At 40.2% G+C, this 8,671-nt stretch overlaps 1 pseudogene; it reads right to left on the bottom strand.

Moving 5' to 3' along the window:
* Window positions 1-7,910: 7,910 nt before the first annotated feature.
* Window positions 7,911-8,022, bottom strand: LOC121983568 (annotated as a pseudogene).
* Between the last annotated feature and the right edge of the window lie 649 nt (window positions 8,023-8,671).

Here is an 8,671-nt window from a genome sequence, read left to right as displayed (position 1 = left end):
CTTCTTTCAGTGGCCCATTGATGGTGGTTTTGTGCTACGCTCTCGATTATCTCCTCGACCTCATATAAACTTTTGTTCATAAGTGCCCCTCCAGCAGCTGAATCAAGGGACACTTTTGTGTGATAGTTGATGCCGTTATAAAACATGTGTAACACTAGCCATCTTTCCAAACCATGGGTGGGCATTGTCTGAGCATGTTATTGTATCTATCCCATGCTTCAAATAAAGATTCTGAGTCCGCTTGTTTGAAGCTTGCAATAAGATTCCTCATATGAGCTGTTTTCCTATGGGGATAAAATTTATCAAGGAATTGTTGCTCACATTGTTCCCATGTGGTGGTGCTATTTGGAGCGAAAGAATTCAACCATTGCTAGGCTCTATCTCTCAAAGAAAACCCAAACAATAATAGACACACTGCCTCTGAAGGCACACCATTCATTTTCATTGTACCGCATATTTCATAGAAAACCTCCAAATGTTGATTTGGGTCTTCATGCAGTCCTCCACCAAATTGATTTTGCTACACCATGGATATAATTGCAAGTTTGATCTCAAAATTATTTGCCTCAACTGAAGGCCTAGAAATACTAGATCAAAACCCCCTAGCATATGGTGCTGCATAATCCTTAAATGGTCTGTTTGCCATAATAGAATGTTCTTGTTCTTCTTGCTGTCTTTGCAGAATTTTTCTCCTATGAAATGTTCTGTCTATCTCAGGGTCCAGAGGAAGAAGTTCTCCTGCAAAGTTAGATCTTCGCATACATAAGAATAAAATGACAAGATATGTTCTCAAAAGAAAAGAAAAACAGTGAAGAGTGTTAGAAATCAAGAATGCAAAGTTAGAATTAGAATTAGAATTGCAACAAAAAGAATTGTCAAGAATGTAATTCAAGAAAAAAAAAGCTTATAAAAACAGAATTCTAAAAAGAAATTAGTTACAACTATGCAAATGTAAAGAAAGAAAGAAAAGTTATGGTTAGTCTAACTCAATTGATAATTACTAACTCAATTGATAATTACTAATGTTATAGCGCAGTCCCTGGCAATGGCACCAAAAACTTGTTACGTCTCCTCAAGTGTACGGAAATGTCATAAGTAATATAAAAGATTATCGTATCCACAGGGACTGGAATAAGCACTAGAAATATTTCAACATGAGTTAGCTAAATAACTAATTAATTGGTTTCCAAAAGCTAAATGTAACTAATGAAAAGTAAACATAGGAATGAAAGATCAACAAACAAGATAATGGGCTATGATAAAGGTATGTTCTAGGAGTTTTGGTTTTTTTGTAAGATTCCTCAATGTAAATGATCTACCAAATCCTATTTCTCAATTGTCCAACGTTTATAGAAGGTTGTCGGTTCTCTCTTGCAATAGAGAACCGGCCTAGGACTGAAATCTATATCTAAATGTAATCAAGTTGATATGAACTTATGTTGTCCTTACACGGGCTTGTTCCTGTCACAAAGATCCCTCGGATGATCAACACAAGATCATACTCCTCAACCCATAAGATATAAAGATTAATTCCTAAATCTATCCTTCCCTCTTGAATTGTCCTCCTTTTCCCTAAATCTTATCCCTCAAGTGTCCTTACACGGGCTTGCACCTTTCGCGTGCTTCCCTCGAAAAATCGAGTGGGGGATAATCTTTATAAGATCCATAGGACATTCAAACAATCAATCAAGAATGTGAATTAGGTCCATATCACAACAATACATTCAAGATCAAATTGATACAAACAAGACAATATAATAGAAACAAGGAAATGACAAATCCACAAGAGTTTACATCAATTCATTACACAAATACTCCCTCATCCAAAAACAAGATATCTACTCCATAAATCGAAGAGAGAAATCCGAAAATATAGAGATTACAAGCATTTCCTGATCCCTCAATCCAAGAAGAGGAGAGAAAGAAAACTTATCTAAGATGACGCTTGGTCTTCGGATCCAATCCACGGTCCTCGGAGTCGAGTCCATTGAAGATCCGCCTTTAGATCGCCACGAAATCCTCCCAAGAATGGAGGGAAAGCCCCAAATCTCTCTCTCTCCCAAGGGGGAGAAGATCCCCTTTCAAATCTTGAAGAAGGGTTTAAATAGAGGTGAGGTTTGGGCACCACACGGCCACGTGGCACGGCCGTGTGAGGTTCACACGGCCCTGCCCATTCTCCTCTCTGTCAGCCTTACACAGCCGTGTGTGAGACATGGCCGTGGCAAACATCTCCAATATCCTCTTCACACGGTGGTGTAGATCTACACGGCCTGAACTGCTCCTGCCTATGGAAACCTGGCACGGCCGTGTGGTGCACACGGCCAGAGCTCTCTTGTTTACTGGAAACCCTGCACAACCGTGTAGTGCACACGGCCAGAGCCTTCCTGGTCTCTGGAAACCTCACACGACCATGTAGATCTACACGGCCATGTAAGGTTTAAGCTTTGGATTGCTTCATATCTTGACACGGTCGTGTGAGGTTCACACGGTCGAGCCTACTTCCTTTCTTGTTGCTGCCACACGTCCTCTGATCTCCACACGGCTTGAGCACCCCTCTGTGGCATAGTCGTGTCTGGTACACGACCAGGTGCTTTCTCCCCTTACTTATAGGTTTGGCCTTAAACCTGAAATCTTCACCAAATTCGACTCCTGTATACAAAAAATGCACAAAAGCAGATCTCCGAACAAAGAGAGTAAATATGCTAAAAAGGAAAGCTGAAAGTACGAAAATGCATAGATCAAGCATGCTCAAAGTATGTGAATGTGCTTCAAAACATGCCAATAAGTGTATACAATCTACGCACATCAGGTAATCACTAATAATTTGTAAAATGTTTTACACAATTTAGTACACGAACTATAAAAAATACCGATAACAAGGAAAATAAAACTGAGTTGCAAGTTGTCGGAGGAGCTTCACAGCGTTGCAGGAGTGTCTTTGGAGCAACGCGCAAGAGAGCAATCGTAGAAGGAATTATGTTTGGCTCTTGGTGGAAGACTGCTTATATAAGCAGTTCCGGGCATCCGGATCCCTTCCGGGTGCTTGGACCGCAATATCGGCCAACCAATTAGTGTGTTCAACGCTGGCGACGAGATATGCTTCGAGCATTGAGTGCCCGGACCAGTTCCAAGCGCCCTAATCCCTTTCGGGTGCCCGGACCCCCCTTTTCCAGCAACTCTTTTTCCTGCAAGAAAATGTTAGTCCGAGGTAATAAAAATTATACTACCCTGTAAAACAAAGTTAGCACAGTATAACAAATAGAGTAGTAATTAGATTCTATCTCCTCGAGACCAGAATCTAGTCAAGATATTAACTTAGATTTTCAAAATGGATAAGTTGGATCGATGCCTACTGTTCCCTCAAACGGGGAACGCATCCTCACAAAGTCACTCTTTTCCAGTGACTTACCTTAACTTACCGTCTTGCTTGATATCCAATCAGCCCGTTGACCTATCTAGACTTCATGTTAGCTATCCGAACGGCCCATTGACCTAGCTGGACTTCCTTGCAACATTGAGTTAGCACAATAGATAAAATAGTAAAGTAAGACAATGTTAACAGATTTTAAGAACGCTGGTCCGGTTGACCGCTAGGGCTGCCCAGCTTCACTCAGTAGGACTTCCATTGCCTGGCTTCACTCACTAATGTGCGTAGATTGTATACACTTGTTTAGCATGTTTTGACGCACATTCACATACTTTGTACATGTTTTATCTATGCACTTTTGTACTTCCAGCTTTCTTTTGAGCATATTTACTCTTTTTGTTCGGAGATCTGCTTTTGTACATTTTGTGTACACAGGAGTCGAATTTGGAGAAGATTTTGACACTTGAACAAGAAGGAAAGTCACAAGCCCTATGAGCCACACGACCCTGCCATAGGGGGTTGCCCAGGCCGTGTGGAGTTCCTTGGTCGTGTGGATGCAGCAGAGATGGAAGTTGCCATGGCCGTGTGAACCTCACATGACCATGTAAAGATTTGAAGCTAGATGGAGCCCTGGCCGTGTACACCACACGACCATGTGAGATTTCTAGAGACCAAGAAGGCCCTGGCCGTGTACATCACACGGTCATGCAGGACTTCCAGTGAGCAAGAGGGCCCCGGCCGTGTACACCACACGGCCATGCCAGGTTTCCAGAGGCAGAGCCAATGCAGGTCGTGTAGATCTACACGGCCGTGTAAGGGAAGCATTGGCAGAAGCAAGCCATGGTCATGTACAACACACGGTCGTGTAAGGTTGGCAGAGAGGGAAGTGAGCCTGGCTGTATCCCACACACGGTCAGGTCCTGGGGCCGTGTTGTTGGGTTTTTCGGACCGCGAAAACCACTTTTTCTCGTCTCAGAAACCCCGAAACCCCCGTTATCAGATCCGTGCGATGTAAAATAAAATAAAAATTCGAGTATGAGTTTACTAAAGCCTAGATCTACATTAGGAGAAGATCTTTACCCATGATGCGAAGCCCTTCGCGTATCTCGCTCTTCCAAGTGATGCCGGATCTCGAGGTTGTCAAGTGTACAACCCTCCAGAAGTATCCACACGAATGGAGAAACCTAACACAAAGGTGTGCTAGCACCTTGGTAAGGTTTGGCCAAGAGAGGAGAGGGAGAAAGGTTGAGAGCTTGGAGGAAGATGAGTTGAATGAGAATGAATGCCTTGAATTGCATTCACTTGCAATTCAAAAGTGGCCGGCCACATTTGGAGTTGTAACCTCCATTCCCATTTAATGTGGCCATTAAAGAGGAGATTTGTAACCTCCATGAGGTGGCACACACATGTGCTAGCCTTGATGATGTGGCACATCATCATTGGTCCTCCTAATGCCAACTCACAAATGAGGTGGCATATAGTCAAGTGAAACTTGACTTTTCCTCTTCCTCTCAAGTCAAGTCAAACTTGACCAAATCTCTCTCATGATTGATCTAATCTAACCATTTGATTCAAACCAACTTAATATAGTGAATCTAATTCATTTAATTAAATTGATTCAATGAGTCATAATCTAAATTAGACTCATTGAACACATGAATCAACTTGAATCCAACTCAATTAGTCCAATTAGGATTACTCTTAATCCAATTTGATTTATCACATGAATCTAATTCTCTTGGTTCATCATATGAACCTAATCTCCATCTAATTGTCCTTTGTGTGTGACCCTATAGGTTCTTATAACGTTGGCAATGCTCCTAAACCCATTTAGAAGCATAAGTAATGAGCGGCATCTAGCAACACATCATTACTACCCAAGTTATAAGAATGTTGAGATCCAACATCACCTTGTGACTACTAATTGTGACTCCTCACAAAATATGACAAGTGTCCTTCTATCCTAGACATCTAGATTGATCAATGTGAGGCATAGACCGTGTCATCCTCTGACCAATCTAAATCTTGAACTCCAAGTAGACTCACTAAATCAAATGAGCTCAATATCTCATATTGACTCATTTGGGCATGGCCATGCACTTCGTGGTCTCACTCTATTAAGAATATCGATGTCTCTCCCGTCATATAGGACGGATAGATCCCATCTACATCACTCACATCCCTCTGCATTATTCGTTACATACCCAGTAATCTCCTTTATAGTCCACCCAGTTACGGGTGACATTTGACGAAACCAAAGTACATAACTCCTTATGTAGGGAACCATGGTGACTTCAGGTCTAAGGACTAGTAGTCATACTAATAGCCACATGAGAAAGTATATGACACTCATATAACGATCCATGATACTTTCTCATGGCGGGTCATTCAGTATACATTCTCCAATGCATACCCATGTGTCAACTTGATATCTCTATATCCATGACTTGTGAGATCAAGTCTTCGAGTTGACCTACATACTAGTCTTATTGCATTAACATTGTCCCTGAATGTTAATACTTGATTAGGAATGATTAAGAGTAGTGTTCTCTATATCATCTCACTATCGATTCAACCAATCGATTGATATAGGTAAGAACCTTCTACTCAAGGATGCTATTATACTTAGTTTATTTGGCACCAATACAAGTAAGCATAATAACCAAAAATCAAATGCCTTTTATATATAAGAATATGATACAATGAGTCCATACAACAATCATCAAATGATTGGCTCTAGGGCTCTAACTAACATGTGTGGCGCCCGATTTTCCCCCTCTATTTAAAGGGTTCTTCTTCATTTCAAAGGGGATCTTCTCCCTTTTGGGGGGAATTCAAGATTTGGGCGTTCCTCCACCTTCTTGGAAGGATTTCAGGCGATTCAAGGGCGGATCATCAACGTTTCAACTCCGGGGAGCGAGGATTGGATTCGAAGACGGTTCTTCATCGTAGATAAGCTTTTTCTTCCCTATCTTTCTTGGATTTGGGATCAAGATGTTTGTCTTTTCTTATTCTTTAGGTTTCTTTCCTTGTTCCATGGATTAGATCTCTTGTTCTAGGATGGAGGGAGTATTTGTAATGGAGATTTGATGTAAACTCTTGTGGATTGGCCAAAATACCTATTTCTATGATTTTTCCCTGTTTTGTATCTATTCTTTCTTGTGTGGATTGTTGTGATTAGGGCTTAATTACCATGCTTGCTTGAATGTTTGAATATCTTGTGGATCTTGTATGGATTACCTCTCATTCGATTTTCCGAGGGACGTTCGTGATAGGAACATGCCCATGTAAGGACGTTTGAGGGGTAATCTTGAGAGGGAAATTAGGTATTTCAAGAGGGTAGGATGGATTGGATGCATTAATCTTTATATATAATGAGGTTGAGAAGTAGTGATTTCTATGTTGATTTTCTGAAGGGCGCACGTGACAGGCAAGCCCGTGTAAGGATAACATAGGGTTCATTCCTAATTGATCACATTTAGATATATTTCAATCCTAGACCGGTTGTCTATTGCAAGAGGGAACCGACAACCTTCTACAAATCATGGACAATTGAGAAATAAGATTTGGTAGATCATTATATTGAATTCACATTACAAAGAAACCAAAACTCCTAGAACATACCTTTATCATTCCCCTTATTCTTGTTTCTTATTCTTTTATTTCTTTGTTTACCTTTCATAGTTACACTTAGGCTTTGTAATCAATTGATTGGTTGTTTAGCTAACTCGCTTTGAGACATCTTTAGTGATTATTCCAGTCCCTGTGGATTCGATATCTTTTATTATTACTTGTGACATATCCGTACACTTGCGGAGGTCAACAAGTTTTTGGCGCCGTTGCTGGGGACTGCGCTATAATATTAGAGATTTTCAATTGCGTTAGACTAGACATAACTTTTCTTTTCATTTGCTTAGTTGTAACTAATTGATAGAATTCTATTTTCATAAGGTTTTCCTTCCTTGTATAATATTCTTGTCAATTCCTTTTGTTGTAACTCTTTCTGCATTTTGATTCTAACATTCTTGTCTAACTTCTCTCTATTTTCTTTGGATTTAGTTTCTTTCTTTCCTTTTCTTTTGTGAACATATCTTGCTATCTTGTTCTTGTGTATGCGAAGATCTAACTTTGCAGGAGAACTTCTTCCTCTAGACCCTGAGATAAACAGAACATTTCATAGAAGAAAAATTCTACAAAGACAACAAGAAGAACAAGAACATTCTATTATGGCGAATAGACCACTAAAGGATTATGTAGCACCTTATGCTAGGGGTTTTCGATCTAGTATTTCAAGGCCTTCAGTTGAAGCAAATAATTTTGGTGGAGGACCGCATGAAGACCCGAATCAACACTTGGAAATTTTCTACGAAATTTGCGGCACAATGAAAATGAATGGTGTTCCTTCAGAGGCAGTGCACCTACTATTATTTGGGTTTCTTTATAGAGCCAAGCAATGGCTGAATTCTTTGGCTCCAAATAGCATCACCACTGGGAGTAATGTGAGCAATAATTCCTTGACAAATTCTATCCTCAAGCTTATTACAAGCTCATATGAGGAATCTTATTGCAAGCTTCAAACAAGCAAACTCTGAATCTTTATTTGAAGCTTGGGATAGATACAATAGTATGCTCAGATGATGCCCACACCATGGTTTGGAAAGGTGGTTAGTGCTACATACATTTTATAACAGCATCAACTATCATACAAAGGTGTCCCTTGATTCAGCTGCTGGGGGGGCACTTATGAATAAGAGCATGGATGAAGCCGAGGAGATAATTGAAAGTGTAGCACAAAACAACGATCAATGGGATAATGAAAGAAGTGGTGGCTATTCTTGTATGAACCCAACAACGAAAGCAACAGGAAAATTTGATGTTGATGTAGTGACCTTATTGGCTGCAAAACTAGATGCTCTTACAAAAAGGATTGAGAATATGGCAGCTAGCTCAAGTACGGTCAAAGTCATTGTTTCTTCTTGTGAAGTATGTGGAAGTTCTGAACATTCAAATGACTCATGTCTGTTTGGAGCTATCACTGCACAAATCAATCAATTAGAGCAATGTGATGCAATCATGAGTTTCAATCAAAGGTAAAACAACGCATACTCAAATACCTACAACCCTGGATGGAAAAGTCATCCTAATTTTTCCTATAGAAATAATCAAGATCAAGGACCATCCATAGGGGCAAGACCTAATTTTCAATCCAGGCAGCAAAATTTTCAACAACAATCTTCTCAAGGATTTCCTACTTCTAAAATTTAAAAGATGTTTAAAGAAATTATGTCCACTCAGAATGAAATG

Source organism: Zingiber officinale, chromosome 5A (genome assembly GCF_018446385.1).
Source record: "Zingiber officinale cultivar Zhangliang chromosome 5A, Zo_v1.1, whole genome shotgun sequence".
Classification (NCBI taxonomy): Eukaryota; Viridiplantae; Streptophyta; class Magnoliopsida; order Zingiberales; family Zingiberaceae; genus Zingiber; species Zingiber officinale.
Note: the sequence above shows the minus strand (reverse complement) of the source record. Positions and strands in the feature narration are given on the sequence as shown.